Source organism: Cyprinus carpio, chromosome A7 (assembly GCF_018340385.1).
Source record: "Cyprinus carpio isolate SPL01 chromosome A7, ASM1834038v1, whole genome shotgun sequence".
Lineage (NCBI taxonomy): Eukaryota > Metazoa > Chordata > Actinopteri > Cypriniformes > Cyprinidae > Cyprinus > Cyprinus carpio.
Genome location: NC_056578.1, coordinates 18,974,537 through 18,993,729, shown reverse-complemented (window position 1 = coordinate 18,993,729; position 19,193 = coordinate 18,974,537). Strand labels below are relative to the sequence as shown.

The following is a 19,193-nucleotide window of genomic DNA, read 5'->3' as shown; positions in this document are numbered from 1 at the left end:
ACTTCACAGCACTAGTTATTTGCTGTGCTGAACATTTTTAAAACATTTGGTGCTGGCTGTGTAGTAATGGCTGTTGCCCATCTTGAGCTCTTTTAAGTTTCTCTGGGCCTAAAAGTTGTTGTTAACGATTCATTGCATCCAAAAGCTGAATCTGCTTCAGCTTCAGAGGATATTTTCTGAAAACAATCTGCTGTGCTGCAGTCCAGGCATTTGTAAAATGGATAACAAACTAAACATTGGCTTTTCTCATACTTTATTATTTGGCATTCTTCTCTCAATCTGTCCTACTCTGTTCTTTGTTCCTTCCATATGCTTCTTCTTCTAAAAGGTGAAAGCATATCCCTCCATCTGTGACAGCCTCATTCACTTCTCTGTAGAATAACATATAGAATCCATCACACGCATGTCAGAGACAGAAAAAACAACAACAATGTAATTCTTGTGAGATCAGTAGACTGTACAGTTTGCAATGCATGATATTTGTTTAAAGTGTAGGTCTGTATGTGTGCACTTGCTTTTCTGTGAGAGCGTAATAAATCAATAAAACCCTTCACCCACATCACCTTCATAAATATCAGGCTCAATGCCACAGTAAATGGATATTAAACTAGATTTCCTAATATTAATTAGCCATGACTAAAAAAGACATTTTGCCATATTGATAGATCAGTGCAACAGCACTCATTCCCATAACACCGACTCTCTGTAAATATCAAGACTGGCATTGGAGCAGTGTGGAGAGACAGAATAATGTGGCATTAGTCCAACCGAAAGCAATCAGCATCTCTCAACTCAGGGCATTAATTAGCTGCCGTGCGTGATGTGTGTTGTATGACACAGAAGTGTATCTGGACTTGGCTTGATCACCATACCCACACATACAGTGGCTTAGTGCATGATGGGAAAATAAACAGCACTATAGATTAGAAACTGAGTTGTCATAACAGATTTTTCAATCCATAATCCTCTCATCTTCTCTTTGTACACCCAAGCAGTATAAACAACAGTGCTGCATGTGTTAAAATCAGTTGGGCAGAAAAACACAAGCTAGTTACCCTTATGTAACTTTAAAATTAGTGATTTTATTTCTGCTAAGTGTTGTCCTCTAAACCGTTGTTAGTGTCAAGTGCAGTGTAAGGCCCCAAGCACAGGTGGTGTGATGCAGCTGACAAACTAGCATTACTCCTTGTTCTGTGTAGAGCAATGCTTAACATCTTAATGACATGCAGTAGAGGTACATGTTCATGCTCAGAGGGGTACAAACTAGGTTTTTAGGATCACAGGGCTTGCTAGCACCAGTGTATGGGAATGTGGTTTGAAAAGTGACCAGTGGTTTCATTCAATGAGTCCCTCAGCTAAGAAAAAGTTCAGTAAGAGGGTCAATGATGTAAAAAACAAAACAAACAAAAAAAAACCTAATGAATCATGTGGGGCAAACATCAAGTAAAATGTGAATTTTACCAATTTTAACTGAATACATGTGAGTGTACACATCTTGAGCAGTACGGTTCCACATATGTCCCTGGGAGTATGGTAAAATATGGGATTTTAGAATGTACAGTGACATCACATAACTCCCAGATTCAAATGTGCTTTCATGCTTTGCCTGGTGCTGAGCCACAGACTGATACACTCTGTGCCTGTCATATATATCACAACTATGGAGTGTTTTCAACCACATAATGTTTATTTTATGTTTCAGACATTTAAATACACATAAGTACTAAGGATGCCACAATTCGCAATATAATACTGAACCATTCTATAAGACATACACGGTTCAATACGAGCTTGTTAAGTGTTTCGTTTTTTTCTAAGTTATGCATTTAAATAATTTTTGTGTGTTTTATTTCTCTCTGAATTAGCTCTGTTTATGTGTCTACATGCTGAGATGAGAAAATGCCTCTCATCTTATCTAACAAAAGAGAACATTATAACGTACTCCACAAAATCAGTTGAATGTTTGAAAAAACTTCATTTTGTGATCGGATGTGGCTTCCAATCATTGAATGAGGCAGAAAATATTTTCCATACTGCAAAAAATGTTGATTAGCAATGGATTATAAATATACATAATTACTAATTACTACATTAATTACTATGAAAATACATGAGATGGCTTGAAGAACAGAGATAAAAACTAAACATTGTCACAGTCAAGTGTTTATTGTCTTGATGTTTCATCATTCAAAACATTTCTATCTAAAAAAAAAACAAGGTATTTATTGAACCGTGGGCCAACTGTATTGTTGCATCCCTAAGAAGTACTAGCAAAACTAGCAATACGGTGCTATTGTGGCTGCAGTATATCACATGCAGTGTTGGGAAGGTTACTTTGGAAATGTAATAGGTTACAGATTACAAGTTGCCCTATTTAAAATGTAATAAGTATAATGCAACACTATATCAGTAACTATTTCAGTTACCTTATTAATGTAACTGATTACATTTGATTACTTTTTGATTACTTTTATAAAGTTCTAATGAATGTTTTCAACTGAACCAGAGTTAAACTCACAGTAGTACTCAACACTGATTACTGTCAAAATCCCCCAAATCCACTTGAATTAAGATTCTAAAAATGTCATTTTAAAGCTCAGCCACCACAAAATCAGATTTTAGACTTTTTACTTTGAGATCATTCTGAGGTTAAATACAAATTTAAAATCCTAAGATATAGTTTAATATGTCAGGAACCATTTGCATCTAACAGTGCCTTGAAAAAAAAAAACAGTTAATCTTAAAAAAATAAAGTATATACATAAAACCAAATAGAAAATAATACACTTATAAATAAGCATGTGTCCTGAAACATTGGTGTCTCGTATTTTAAAGAAGTCAATGCATTTTGGAAAAGAAATCAATTAAATCTGTATGCATATGTGTGTGTGTGTGTGTGTGTACTGGTTTAACTATACTTGTGAGGACCAAAAATAACATCAAAAAAACATTAAAACACAAAAACAACACACAAATGAGGACATTTTACTATCACTACCACCCACTAGTGAGGGCATTTGACTGGCCCTCACTAGTTAAAAGGCTTATAAATCAGCCAAAATATATTTTTATTTAAATTTAGTGTTTTGCACAAATTTCTGTGAGGGGTAGGTTTAAGTGTAGGGGTTGGGTTAGCTGATAGAAAATAATCAATGGGAGTCTATGCAAAAAATATGTCTGTCGAAAATATTCACATGTACCCCCTTTGTAATCATTAACATTTTCATAAGTATCTGTAATTTAATTACACATTTTTTTCCCAGTAACTGTAACAGATTACGGTTACATTTATTTTGTAATTAAATCACGTAACTCTGTTAGTTACTCCTCAACACTGGTCACGTGGCAGGCTTGATGCGTCCCCATGGAAATAATACAGTGATACCTTCTAAAATAATGGTCACCCTAAAAAACTCATGCTGAGGGGTCAGCTAGAATATTTAAAACTTATGTGTGAAAGGGTTAAATATATTTCTCAAGGTATGTACATTGCATTGTAATGAGAGTGAATATGTATTCATAAATATAATGTTTTTGGTTGCTTCACATGACATTTTACAACCTGAACTAACCTTGCCTCGCTATGCACAGGTCAAATCATCTGATATTTTAAGAAACTTAAACTGACCTTGACACACAGTCCTGAAGGTCTGCAGGGGTTCTCGCTATTATATCTTTTCCTTTTTTATGTGTTTTCCCCCCAGCATGTTTCTGCATAGTTGCACCACATGACTTTGATTTGGACAAAAGCTATACAAATAGCTTGAGCAATGAAAATTTATTAAATATATACTTGTTCTAAGAAATATATAATAAATAATTTTTTGTCAAGAATTTCTCTTTTAAATGGGCTTTTTTATTTATTATGATATCAAGTTGTTTTTACCCATATATTTTTTACTTTATTAGGGTAAAAAAAACAAAAAATCCCCCCAGCAAAATAAATAAATTCATTTGATTACAGAAATAAAAACATACCTACCTTAGAATATATGTGTTCAATTCACTGTATGTGTAAATTGGATTTTAATGTGCTTTTTAAACAAATTATTTGATAGGACAGAAAATAAGTGTCGCTTCATTGACCCAAGAGCTGACTCAATAAAAGATTTAGGGCTTCTAAAAGAAGGGTCTTTCACCCTCAAGTCATGACTGCTGAGGTTTATACCCCCATGTTTTCCTGGAATACAGACAGAATGACTTTGCACCTGGGTGTGTAGAAGAACAGACTTGATGAACAAATGTTCTCCCGCTTATATTCCACTAGTAAGTAGAAAGATCAGTTCTATTGTTGTCAGCATATCCATCTTTGACGTGTTTGTTTGTGTGGTTGACTTGCACACACACACACACACACACACACACACACACACACACACACACACACACACACACACACACACACACACACACACACACACACACACACATTGACAAAAACACTTCCCTTCAGGGTTTAATAACACTCCCGTAGGGCAGGGCACTGGAGGTCAGGACGTGTGTGTTGCTGAGCAGTTCTGTCTTGTTGGGTTGTGTTTCTCTTGTCTGACGGCTTATGCCCGCAGGGTCAGGGTGCATTGTCTGTACTAATAGGACTGACCCCTCTGATGAGAGACCCAAGACGGGACACACGCAATGGGATGCTCTAACAAACTTCATGACCTTAGCAGAGGTTAACACATCTTGTTTGTCAACTGCATTCACATACAGCATGAAGAGCAAATAATTGAAAAAAGTAATCTAAAGACAATTCCAAAAGCTCCAGAAGCTATTTAGAAAAAGATTCTTAGGATAACCCCATTTATTAGTGTAGAGTGCGAACATGCAATTACAAGTGTTCCTCTTCAGCTGATCTGCCATTTTATGTCAAATTATGTGTACTATATGTGCAGTTCCTTATCATAGTCCTGTGACCTATGGTTACTTGAGTTGTTTTTCATTTGACCGACATATGCTTGAGAAAACACTTCAGACAGACCATAATGCTGAAGGAATAGGATATGCAATCCAACTGAATTCTGCTCAGAGTAAATCCAGTTCTCAAGATATTGTAGGATAATTACTGATGCCTCACGACTGCAAAATATGATAAAAAGTACAATCTGAATATTACTAGATGCCACTAGATGTTTGAATTTGTTGCCAGTTTTGAATAAGAATAACATACAGTAATTAAAATAAAAAAGAGGAAACATTGAAGGCAATCCCTAACAAAGGCATTTCTAGCACGCATAACATCATTATATCATCATCACAATTGAACTTGTGCTACAAATTTTTTGGAACAGGTGAGATCTCAGAATCCTATTCTTAATATCTCAGTTTTAATGGATCTGTTCATTTATATATGTAGTTATTAGGGCTGACAGCAAATCTATTTGATTCACAATTATTTCATATGATTCTTAAAAGACATCCCCTAATGTATTTCAAGCAAGACAGTCATGGTGAAAAAAAAAACAGCATATGCTGGTTAGGTATGTTTTGAAGCATGGCAGCTGGTTTGAGCTGGTTAAAGCTGATAATTAGTTGGTTATAAGCTGGTTATGAGCTGGTCCTGAGCAGGAGCTAGTTGCTTAGGACCAGTTTAGGACCAGCACATGACCAGCCTAAACCAGATGCCATGCTTCAAAGCAGGTATGTTTTTCAACAGGGAGAAAAGATGGACAGACTTTTAAAGACTATTTATTGTACCAAAAGTAGGCGCGGATTAACCCACAGGCTTGCCTAGGCTGCAGCCTAGGGGTCCCACGTGTGCAGGTTTCTCGGATTGGCCTGACTATTTTTTTATTATTATTATTTTAAAGTTTCTTCAGTGCGAACAAAAAAGACCCTCATTGGCCCATAAGAAACATCAAAGGAGGATTCGTTGCAGAGCGTCAAAAGTAATGTCTTGTATTGTAGAATGCACGCGCAGCACCGCCAAGAGTTCGCGCAATTGTTAAATCGAAACCGAAAGTACAACGATCAGGCGCATTCAAAACCGATTTTAATACCCCGCGTTATGAGAGCGACTCCCTCCACTTTGAATATAACACTTTTTGTTATTTATACTGTTTTTATTTCTATGTTCAATTTGTGAAAAGGAGTTCAGTTAGGAGGTCAAACGTTCTAGAAGCTCATAATTCATGTTCAATTCTAAGGTCTAAAGAGACTCACATGAAATCATAAAAGAGAGAAGCCAGTCAGCTGAACAAAACCTTTTACAGTGCTTGAGTGTTTTTACAGCATATGATAATTCATACTCAGAAAGTAGAACTGAAATGACATTCATCACAATGATTAGGTAAATAAATATTTTCAGTCATGTATTTGGTCATTGAGTATTTTTTTTTAAAAAATGTGTAAAAATCTTGGTGCCTTGTCTTGTGTCTTGAGTTAAGTGTCGGCATTAATGATAATCAAACAACAAAAGACGAGGAGAAAAATCACTCCCTGCTCTTGACAGAATGGCATTTGTAGCTTTTATAAGCATTTATATAGTGTAAATTGTTCCCTACCATCACATTCACATCTGTGCAACCAATAAATAAATTACTACTACTAAGAAAGAGCACATATTTCTTCATGGATCTAGTCACTTGATTCTGATCTCAAAATGCACTAGATTTATGCATTTAAATATAAAAAATGAACAAAAAAATAATAATCCCCCCACCAAAAAAAAAAAAAAAAAAAAAAAAGCATCTTATACTGAACATAATAGGCTACTTAGAACACAACAGATAATTTAATAAAACAGTATGGACTGAGATGGGGAAAAATACAAATCAATATATAATAACATCTAAATAAATTAATGTAAAATAATATGTCTGTTTTTAGTTATCTTTGGGTTACCTCTAAGCCACTTCATAGCAATAATATCCAGACACCTTTATGATACTAGTAAAATTGCATGTCTGTATTTTACAGATAATTATAAAGTTTAGTATTTTTTTCTGCTTTTAAAAGGTTAATAGTAGATGTGAAAAATTCATGCACATGTTCACATTCAAGTACATTAATGAGCTAGCTTTAATAAAACTAATTTATTTTACATACAGTGGGCCACTTTATGGAGCAGACATATTAAGATAACATGACCAGCAAAATATCACTCGCTTTACCCAGGTTACCCTACTAAGACACTTGAAGAATAAATGATATGTCACTGACTGCAAATAGGGCAATTCTGAATGCACATTTCAGTGCATTTTTTTAGTAGTGGCCATTGCAAGCTGAATCACTGGTTTGAACACACCTGTAGCAGTTATAGGTGGCAGCGTGATGATTTGTTACAGCCTTAGTTATTAGTTGCATCGCTGCAAAGATACATTTCCCAAATGCATAAGATCGAAACATACAACGATTCAGTTTCTTGTCCTTCCTTGTCAAGTTATTCAACCATCCATTCCCACCAAATTACACCATCTTTCATGATGTGACATTGTAGTGTCCTGGGGAGGTACTGTGGCCTTGCTCTGCATTATAGTCTCCAATCCACAGACCACACAGACACTCATCAGAAGAAGGGAATTACAAACGGGACTGAGTGTGCCCTGATCTAATTCCTGCGCTGTTTGGTAGTTATAGGTGGACATCAAGTTCAAGCAGGAGTCAGTGACCTTCTGACATTCATGCAGTCAGAAATACAGCATGAAAACTACTGAGCTGTAAATGTAGTATGCTGCTGCACAAGCAGGCCCATCATTTCCTGCATGTTGTCTATTAATCTTATTGTATAGCAGCTGAAATAGTTTATCAACTTCTAGCATTTGCCTCGCATCCTGGCCCGTTGTACAGCCATTTACATTTCTCCTCTGTACTGTGCAAGGAAATCTTCATTGTTGTGATAATTCTGGTCTGAATGTTTATCTTGGTGGGTTTCCTGTGCTTTAATTGGCTTGTCATGCTACCCCCAGAGAGCAGGCTGAGAAACTGCAATTTAGGTCTCTGGAATTAGACAGCACTTCCTGTCTCTCTATGGGACAGATGTAGACCAATGCATTTTTTTATTATTATTATTTATAGTACTGTTGAGGAGGGTACAAGAGTATATGTGGCTTTTCTCAAGAGAGCTTTTTATTCGCTTCATTTAGTTGTTCTACTAACCAAACGTTTAATGTAGATTTGCTTGTGGAGGACCATCACAGGGACCTAAATCTGTTTTAGCAAAAAATAAAAAATAAAAGCTTTCTTGTAATGCTTTAAAAATGTATTTGTTGCTTTGGTGATGTATAGTTCTAAAACACATTTGCTTTACAAAATATAGTTTAATGGCTGAAGCACATGCAATGTGAGGTGACAATGATATATAATAATGTTTTAAAGATCCCATCCAGCTTAACATCGTGGATGTAATAACGTGACATCATAACCAATCACCTGACATGGTGTTTATATTGAAGTTATTTTTGATTCTTCCCACCGTAAGAGCTAGATGTTTTTACAGTAATTAAAACTACACAGAAACAAAGCAATAACTGTAGATTAATCAACTCACAAATTGAAAAATGCAATAAATTTAATCAAATCATTGATGTATTTGAATGACTGTGTTGTATTTTATCTTGACTGCTTGTATGCAATCTCTGTCAAAATGTGTCATAAAATGTGTGCAAAATTTACATATTAATTCACATAAATCTCATTCCATACAGACAGACGGATGAGGCCTAGCAAGACAATTGACTTCCCCTTGTTGTTCTGTCTGCAGAAATGGAGGGAGAGTTTTTCTTTCATTCCATTCTCTCTCTCTCTCTCTCTCTCTCTCTCTCTCTCTCTCTCTCTCTCTCTCCAAGCCTCTGTAAAGCTATAGAGCTGACTTAGTTTGGGCGGCTGAAATGTTAATGTTACCATGGAAACCTTAGCTAAGATCTATTTTATGTTACTAGCTCCAGAGTTAAGTGTGTGTGTGCATGTGAGCGAGAATGAGAGAGAGATGACTTGCTTGTTGCTTGATTGAAACAATGTTTTCTTTAATATTTTTTTAAAGTATTGCTCTAACTAGATGATTAGTGTTAGATGATTCAGCATAGGCAGAGTTACTTTTGTGCAGAGGTGTTTTCACTGAAGGAGGCTGTGAATGTTTTTTTTTTTTTTTTTTTTTTTTTTATGAACGCAGTGAATTAAAAAAAGGCATACACTTGTTTAACTTTTGAAGTGACTTGATTTTATTAAATAGCAGTATGTTAATATATATATAAAAAAATCTATTATAGTATTGTTTTATTGTTAATAGTGTATTAGTGATAAAACATCAAATGGAAATTAAGTTTGAATTTACATTAGAAATAAAGTGCCACTGCTTGTATCTGAAAAAAGTGGTCTGAAGCACATATACTGTGAAATTACCAAAATTAACTTCTTGACAATTGCCAATAAATAGTAGATTTAGAAGACTATGGAATTTTTAAATTGTGAAATTAGTTGTTTTTTCCATGAATATGTATGGCAAACAGTGAAGGTCATCGTGTCACTCACAGCATCACATATTGTCCAGTCTATGCTCTCTATGTGAAATTCTGTCTCTCATAATAAAAATAGTCATTTTGGTGGCTTAATGCAAGTAATGTCACTAATGCATCACAACATGCAGTTCAATAAAAAAGCTTAGTTGTTAGAAGATGTGCAGGAAACGACAGTCACTAATGAGCTTATCTTTTTATGGTCGGACAGAATGTCTGTGTCCGGAGAGATCACACTTCCATCATTATTAGATGATAGTCACTTTAGTAGAGTGCTTGTACAGTATGTGTTTCATTTGATTCACTCATGTCACTTACATCAAGTAGAAATCAGCTAGACTTGGACTATCATTCTTGGCACTGAAACATAACATCATGTTACAGCTCCTAATAAAGCTACCAGTCTAATGCCAAGAAAATTAATTTATTTACTTGCCAAAGTCAGATTTTTCTCCCTGGGCACATATATATAAAAGGTATGTTTACACAGAACTGTTTAATGAGCAGAAGGGACATAAATACATTTGCAGAGTAATCACAGTTGCGGTAACCAGTGCATCACATGCAGAATTTTTGTCATGAGGAAAATATAGAAAAATACATACTGGTTGTCATGGCGACAGCAAAGTTGAAGACACAGAATGAGAAAGGTAGATTTCTACACCATTCTATCCACAATAATCATTTTAACAAAAGTCATTCACACTCCATCTCTCATGCTGTGTTCTCTCGCTCGGTTACCTGGGTGTTGTTTATAGTGATTCCATATTCATTGCAGTGCAGCAGACACCACGACTCGGCTCATGATATCTCTGCAGCTCCCTCAGGCTTTGCTGCGTGCAACATGTGGAGCACAAGTGCTTTCCTGCTTCTTACTTCTGGAGAGAAGGCTAGATCCCCAAGCACAGCTCATCATGGCAGCTGCTGCCCTCTTTCCACATGGAATTTGACAAGTTTCTCCATGTTGCTTAAATAATGCAAACTCTCTTGCCTCAGCTTTAACACAGTTCACCACAGTGAGACTGTGTGTGTGATTTGTGACTGTGTCTTTTGTTCTGTATGTTCTGACTTTCACCAATAGTGATAAAAAGCATTACAATTGGCTGATTTGTGTAATACAGATAATTGAGCACTTTTAATACTAATACTATCAGCAATAGGACAAGGGATAGTCCAACCAAAAAAGAAAATTCTTTCACAATTTACCCATCTTTATGTTGTTCCAAACCTGTATGATATTCATCCTTCAGTGTAAATTTTTGAAGAATGTTGGTAACCAAATAGTTCCAGTTCCCATTGACTTTTATTGTATATATATATATATATATATATATATATATATATATATATATATATATATATATATATATATATATATATATATATATATATATATAGTGGTGGGAGGAGCAAACATCAGACACAGTGGGTGTGGCATCAGGCCTAGGAGCAGTGGCAGCTGGTCAATAGGGGGCACCGCCCCCTCCAAGTTAGCCAGGGAAGAACCTACTTCAACATGTTAAAAATAAGTTAAATATATATTGCAAAATAATCAAGATTTAATGTCAATTTTAGTCATACTATTCAACTGGTGGTCATGTTAGCACCTATTAAAAATCCAAAAAATTAAAAACTCTATTTTGTTTGATTTGTGTATGATTTCATTTTTTACAAAAAAATCCTTTCACAAGACATTCAGATTAAGAAAATAAATAAATAAATATGGATCATGGAGCTTGGGCAGAGTCGGCTAGCTGGATGCAACGTAGGTCATGCCTTTTATTGTTTTCGCTGTTTGTTATTTCAAAGTTCTGTCACTGAAGCATTGTGGACAACGACACAATGCAGTTTAACTTGAGGCAATCATCACAGTCCTAGCACAATGGTTTGTGTAGATTATATAGTTATCCAATTTATGTCTTTTCAAGTGAAATATGAGTCTTTATGGAAGTATTATTATATGCACTATATTAAATTAGATAAATAATATAGTGTCCCTTCTACTATTGGACATACATTTAGTCATGTCTGACAACTTGGCAAATATGTTGTCAAAACCATTAAAATTAAGATAAAAAAGGTCTATAAGTATTTAGGAAATTGCAGTTTTTGCATACTTATTATATTGGGGTTTATTAAACTTTTTGAAAATATATTGAATTTATATGCAATTTTTTACTACAAGTCAATTTATTGAACAATCTTCACAGTCTTAAAACTGAGATCTTAAAGGATTTGATATCCTGTGGCTCCTTCCTGTGGACAACATTAGTATTGTGGCCTTCATCTTTGAATCACATTAATATAAATGGCTGATATATATATATATTACACGTTTAATGATTACTTTACTGATAATACACCCACATTAAACTCAGATTCACTGATTTGTGGTATCTTTGCTTAAAAAGTTGAATTTTCAACTTCCATTTTTTAGCTAAGCAGTAATGATACATTATTATGTCATTTTTTAAAAAAAAAATGGTTATTTAACAATAGCATTCAGTCCTGCTGCCTGCAATAACAGTGTTCTGTTCTTCCCAAAATTGTTTTAGCACCAGCCGCCACTGCCTTGGAGAGACTTTTATTTAACAGAAAATAAAACATAAAATGTCTGTCTCCATTCACTTCAGGTGTGCCTCATCACACGCCACCAGACCTGAGATGGTCCTCACTGCAGAACACAAGTCCAGGGGGTGTGGTTGGATACAGATCCAACTCCTCCCATCTGACATATACCTAAACCTACCTGTCTCCACCCCCTAATCCCTAAACCCACCCATCTCCACCCTTAAACCTACCAATCTCCCCCGTAGATGTGGATCCAAGCACGTCCCCTGGATTTTGTTTTCTGCAGTGAGGGGCTACTGTTAGACCTGGGTGTTTCTGCACCCCTCCTCTCTCACACACCCACTCCTATCGGGAGCCTGGTGAAGGGCTGTGATTAAGGGATGGGGTGATGATAATTAGGGTGAGGCAGCCGATCGGTCACAATATATAATATTGAAAGTCAATGGAAACATAAACTATTTGGTTACCAACATTCTTCAAATATTTTATGAGCCACAGAAGAAAGTCATATAGGTTTGGAATGACAACAAACGTAAATTACGACAAAATGTTTATTTTTGGGTGGAATATGTGTTAATGTGGGTGCTCCAAAGGAGCAGTTTCAATGCATCATGGGTTTGTAGTCTGTTTCACTTTTCTAATCAGAATCAGAATACTCAGTACAAATGTTTTATGAAACTTGATTTTTGTTCTTCAGGAACTGATTGGATCGTTAAAATTGGATGTTACAAATCAGAATGGAGCCAGTTGGAGTATGAGGGAATTGTGATATCAGCCGAAAGTGCAAGTCATTTCAGAGGTGGAGAATCTGAAGATTAAAGGTTAAGACGACAATTTAAATAATTTTAAATATATGAAATATTTTTTATATTTTACCCCAGTGCAATGCAATATTTGTTTACAAAGGCTTTAAGGAAATAATCCATTTTATTTTATGATTCTTCTTAAAGTGAATGTGTAATAAACAAACTGTAATTGACAAGAACAAAACAAACAGTTAAATTCATAATTATTTGTTTGTCAAATAATCCTCAGTTAAAGTGTCATGATAATGTCAGCTGTATAACAACTTCATTCTTTGCTTATTTCAAATGGGTTTATATCTTTAAAATGGTTAATCACTTACTTTTAGACACCACTAGATTCATTTTTCCTCAAATATTTCAAATATAGTCTTGTCTGACAACTTTGCATCTTGCTTGTGTCTCCCACCACCTAGCTGCCCTGATTTCATTTAGATGAGGCTTGAAAAATTGTAGTAGACTGCAGTGTTCATTGTGAGGGAGATCTGTCTCAGTCTAGAAATACTCTTATGCTTCAAATACCAGTGTAGATGAAACAGGCTGTATAGGGACTGTAAGTGGATTGTCGAGAAAGTAAAGCAAATGCATGACACTTTCAAGCAAGACGTTTTATAAAAAAATTATTAACATACTGTAAGTGTGACATTGCTGCATAAAAGTAAGCTAAAATGCAGTGTGAGCAGCACTAATGTGACAATATAGTCAAAATGTCCATTACATCTGTGAATTGGTATAATTGTTACAAACTGCTCCAAGACTACAGGTTGAAGATCCAAATACAGTATTTATTAAGGCAACAGCAGATAAGACCGGGCAAAGAATTGTGAGAAATGGAGTCCAGGATGGAGTGGGGAGGAGTGCCCTCTGGTGGATGTCCAGGGCACTCCAGTTGGTGATCGTGACATAGGCCCCTCCTAAGGGGCGGATTCCAGGCTCTCCTAACAAGATCAGAGAAGACCAGGAATGAGGTGGAGTGGAGGCGGATCAGGGGTTCGGGTTGGAGAGCCAGATCCATTGAGTGGACAATGGCCTGGAGATTGAGGCAGAGCTGGGGGAACAGGCAACCAGGGCAGAGCAGAACGCTAGGGTGGAGTCAGCAGAGCGGAAAGCCAGGGCAGAGCAGGGAGCAAGGAAGGAGCTGGCAGAGCAGAAAGCCAGCGAGGAGCTGACGACCACTAGGGCGGAGCTGATGGCCACCAGGGTGGAGCGGGCAGAGCTTAAGACCACCAGGGTGGAGCAGGTGGAGCTGAAGACCACCAAGTCGGAACTGACGACTACTAGGGTGGAGCAGGTGGAGCTGATGACCACCAAGGTGGAGTGGGCAGAGCTGAAGACCACCAGGGCAGAGCAGGCAGAGCTGAAGACCACCAAATCAGAACTGACGACTACCAGGGTGGAGCAGGCGGAGCTGAAGACCACCAAGTCGGAACCGACGACTACCATGGTAGAGCAGGCGGAGCTGATGACCACCAGGGCAGAGCAGGCAAAGCTGAAGATCACCAGGGCAGAGCAGGCACAGCTGACAACCACTAGGGCAGAGCAGGCTGAGCTGTAGACCACCAGGGCAGAGCAGATGGAGCTGAAAACCACAAGGGTGGAGCAGGCAGAGCTGAAGACCACCAAGTCAGAACTGATGACTACCAGGGTGGAGCAGGTGGAGCTGAAGACCACCAAGTCGGAACTGACGACTACCAGGGTGGAGCAGGCTGAGCTGAAGACCACCAGGGCAGAGCAGGCAGGGCTGAAGACCACCAAGTCGGAACTGACCACTACCAGGGTGAAGCAGGCAGAGCTGAAGAGCACCAAGTCGGAACTGACAACTACCAGGGTGGAGCAGGCGGAGATGATGACCACCAGAGCAGAACGGGCGGAGTGGGCAGAGCTGATGACCACCAGGGCAGAGCAGGCACAGCTGACAACCACCAGGGCAGCAGCCATAATAGAACAGGCAGACAGTTCAGAGGGGGCATCTTGGCCTTGACAGTGTAGACAAGGAATTCAGGGACGGCCTCCTTGGCCGTGACAGGACAGGCTGAGAGTTCAGAGATGGCATCTTGGCCATGACAGGGTAGACAAGGAATTCAGGGACTGCTTCCTTGGCCATGACATGATAGGCTGAGAGTTCAGAGAACGCCTCCTTGTCCGTGACAGGGCAGACGAGGGATTCAGGGATGGCCTTACTGGCCATGACAGCACCGGTAAAGAGCTCAGAGACAGCCTCCTTGGCTGTGACAGGACAGATGGAGAGCTCAGGGAGCATCCATGGCAGCCATGTCATGACAAAACTCTGGAATGGCAGCCATGACAGGACGAGTCTCTGGAGTGGAGGCCATGATGGGATCCTCCTCAGTGACTCCCACATTGAATGTTGAACTGCTCAGCTGCAATGCAACATTGATATAATACTCCAGAGTCCAGTTAGGGTCGTGTAGCAGCATGAGCAAGCTGAGTAGTTCTGATAGCCCCAGTCAGATGAGCTAGCTCAACAAATTCCTGAACATAATCTTCAATGGCCTGGTTACCTTGACGAAGGTGCAAGAGGCAAACTGCTGGATTCATCTTTTGCCGAAGTCTTCTGTTACAAACTGCCAAGAGACTACAGGTTGGGGATACAAATGTAGTATTTAATAAGGTGTAATCCAAAGTCGTAGTCTAATAAACAGGCAAGAGAACATAAACACAGGGTAAACAGTCCAACACAAAACATCCAAATAGTAAAATACACTTGGGCCAGTTCCGGTTAGATTCTTACCCCTTGGCCCGACTCCGTCTGCCGCACTCAGGCTGGATGCCTGCTGCCGTTAGTGAGTTGATACTGCCGCATCCGCATGCACAGTGCACCAGACATGGCCCGGATTCATTTTTAATATCTACTTTACTGTTCACTAAGCTTTCATTTAAAATTGATATGCAGCCAAAACGTTTTTCATTTTAATTATACAGATATAAACATCTCATTATGATGAATGCAATTTTAAAGTAAAGAACTTGTTTATTTAAAGTAAATAAATAAACAGATGTTATACAGAAGCTATATATAAAACATAACATTTAGCAAAACAAGTAATAATAAATACTTGGATTCTAAAATTTCAAAAAAAATTCTTGGATGTTCTAAAAGTATAAACATTAAACACTCTAAAATTTTCATTAAGGTTTCATTTGTTAACATTAGTTACCTACCTAACATGAACTAACAATGGCCAATACTTAATATTAACCATAGTTACTGTAGTTAATAGTTAACATTAAACTTAGTTAATTTTAACTTACTAATACATTATTAAAAACAAAAATTGTTGACATTTAATGGATCTGAGCTAACATGAACTAACAAATAACTTTTTTTAACAGCAACAAAGATTAATACATATTGTAACAAATGTGTTGCTCAATATTTAATGTTAATTTCAACATTTATTAATGTTAACTAATTATACTTTATTGTAAAGAGATATCAAAACTTAGTGTTTTTAAGTTTTTAAATTAAACACATTTTGTACTGTTTTAATCATCCAATCCAGCGGTTCCCAATCCCAGTCCTCGCGGTTAGGTAAAACGTAAATGAAAGAATTCTTGTTAACTATATATTTAAGTAAATTACTAAACACTTTTCACCAGCCATCGCTATGCAGAAAAATAACAGTGAGCGCTGCAAAAAAATGTTTGAAAAATACACATTCAGTAGATCCAAAGCTTGCTGATGATCATCAGTAGGTCTCTTCAGTTAATATTCTACCCAGTTACTGCAGAAAATAACATGATGAATTGGTCAGTGCAGACATTTACTTGAACTTTTGTTCTCATTGGCTCTAATGCTCCTTGCTAGTTCAGAAGTATAATAAAGATGATGTCCACTGTCTTGGACTCCAACCACTGCTCGGTGTTCAGTTTGCTGCAGCATAAACACCCTAGACTCACACAACAATACTTAGATCAAAGACGAAAAATATATTGTTTGTTTATTTTTAAATCATGTTTCGGGCAAAGCAAGTAAGCCGCGTTCGCTGCAGTCTCGCATGTGAGGTTAACTTTAGCAAGTTCCTTTATGAGTGCCTGCGCTAGTAAAATACTAAAAATAAAAGCTCAACGATGCTTACCAGAATTCTTTTATCGAAATGAGTCCATACATCCAAATCTCTTGGTAAATAATCCATTGTTTTATTTGAACCAAACTGCACAAATATGGCAGACGTCACCCTCGAGCACAGGTACAAGACTCCGCTGACGCTATGCTAGTGAAAGTGAATGAATCACCTAGAGCACATTGAAGCATGTTCAAAATAGACACAAGCGTATAAAAGATTTGCATAAATAGATTTGCTATTGTTATAACTATTAAAGAATGTTCTGTCCTATAAAGCATGTCTAATATTGTTTTTTTATCATAGATCATTTGTTTTTGACATATTCACGACATTAAAGTAGTTAACGTTATAAAATACTGTAAAGGTGTTAAGTCAGGTTTAAAACAGTTTTATGATAATTATTGCTATATTAATGTAACCATCTATGATTGAACCAAGCCAAGTCATTGCCAGAAGTGGCCCAGACTCTACAACCAGATCCAGGCAGGTTACGCTGAACACAAATCGGGCCAGTGCTTTACAGCCGCATCACAAACACATGCGCGAGAACGAGCTGCGGGCCACACTCGGCCCGTATAACACTCGACGATGCCTGAGTCTGAGCTGAAGGCGGCAAGGGCCAGCCAAGCTCGGGCTGATTACTACATACTATCTGGGCACCAGGCAGGAAACTCCGGGATACAGGGTAATACAGAGAACAGGCAGGGGTCAAAGCCATGGAACAAATAAACAAAAAAAGCACTCAGAAATGCAGTAGTAACACACACAAGACTTCGCAACTCAGACAGCAACATAGTATTGGCACAGATCCAACACACATCTGGCCCGTGATCTGCCAACACTGGTTGCTGTCTGGGAAAGACACAGGGAAATACATTGTATAAATAATGACAGACAGACAGGATAACAAGGAAACAAGGGGGAGGGGCTAATTAAACACCATGGGAACCAACAAGGGGAGCCATGAAAACAAACAAGGCAGAGGGGCAAACAGCCGATGAGACCAGGCAAAGAATTGTGGGAAATGGAGTCCAGGATGGCGTGACAATGGAGTGGGAAGGAGTGCCCTCTGGGGGATGTCCAGGGCACTCCAGATGGTGATTGTGACAATAATAAAAATATCGGTAATGTCTTAATTGCTCTTTAATTCCTCAAATATGTATAGCTGAAATATATGCAGCTATACAAATAATAATTTTGAGATTTTGCTATTTCAATTCATTTATTTTTGGACATATTGCTTAATTATTTTACAAATTGTCCAGATAACGAGAACATTTAAGTTTATTGGCCCTCAGCTAAGCTTAAAGTTGAATGAACTAGTAAAACCGTTTCAACTCAAAAACACACTGAAACAACTGCATCACACTGAAAAAAATAAGATAACAAAAAATAAAAAAAAATTAAGGCAGCTGGGTAACTTTTTTAACAAATTGTTTTAAAAACAAAGTTTTTTTTAAGTTGACTCAACAATTTTTTTTTACAGTCCATGCAATCTAACTGCATTGCTTTATTCATTTTTATTAGCATGACTGCTAATGTAAATGGAATCTTGAGCCCTGGGAGTATTCATTCATCTGTCACAAATTGCAGTAACCAAACACGAAATGCATAACACTATGCCTCAGTGCATATGACAGAACCAAATATTCCTGCAACAGACAGTATCAAAGCATTATTGATTTTTTTTGTGTATGTACAGTATGTATGTTTATGTGCATTACTTGTGCATGCATGTATGTGAATTTGTGTTTGGAAGAGGCAGAGAATGCATTTTAATTCCAACGACTGTGCAGCTTAGATGCTGACAGATGAATCATACGCTGCTAGAGAAGGAGAAAAATCAATAAATTTTAGATTCACTTTGTGAGGTAATATCAAAGGCAGTGACTGTTGAATCGCAAATAAGTACATGGCTGTGTGCAGGTGTTAAGCAGGGGCCGGGTGAAGGGAATGAAGTGTTTTGTAGAGGGTGTTTTCAGCATGCACTGAAAGCATGATGATGTCTGTCTCTGATAAAAAAAAAAAAAAACTCTCTCAAGACCTCCCACTCACCTTCACTAAATTCTGAAAAATGTCTATAAGCTGCAACAGCTTGAAATCTCAAGCTGAAAACCCATCAGCATACAATATTGTTGTTTCATTGGTTCTGAATGCTAATATAGTGCAGTTGATGGATATTTTATATTGAATTCTAATGAATCAATATTTTAATATTGAATCCTATATGCCTATTGATATTATTTTTATTAATATTATAAGGTATGTGTTTTGGGGTAGAA

At 37.3% G+C, this 19,193-nt stretch overlaps 1 protein-coding gene across 2 annotated transcripts in view; it reads left to right on the top strand.

Annotated features, from left to right (window-relative positions):
- The window catches only part of kcna4 (potassium voltage-gated channel, shaker-related subfamily, member 4), a 39,131-nt gene that overhangs the window by 6,256 nt on the left and 13,682 nt on the right, over positions 1-19,193 (top strand). Inside the window, exon 3 of one of the 2 annotated variants that reach the window (XM_042760125.1) lies at positions 12,718-12,841. The exons of the other annotated variant lie outside the window; for it this stretch is intronic. The gene's annotated coding sequence lies outside the window, so the exon portion shown is untranslated. The remainder of the gene's footprint in view (positions 1-12,717; positions 12,842-19,193) is intronic. 2 annotated transcript variants of the gene reach the window in all.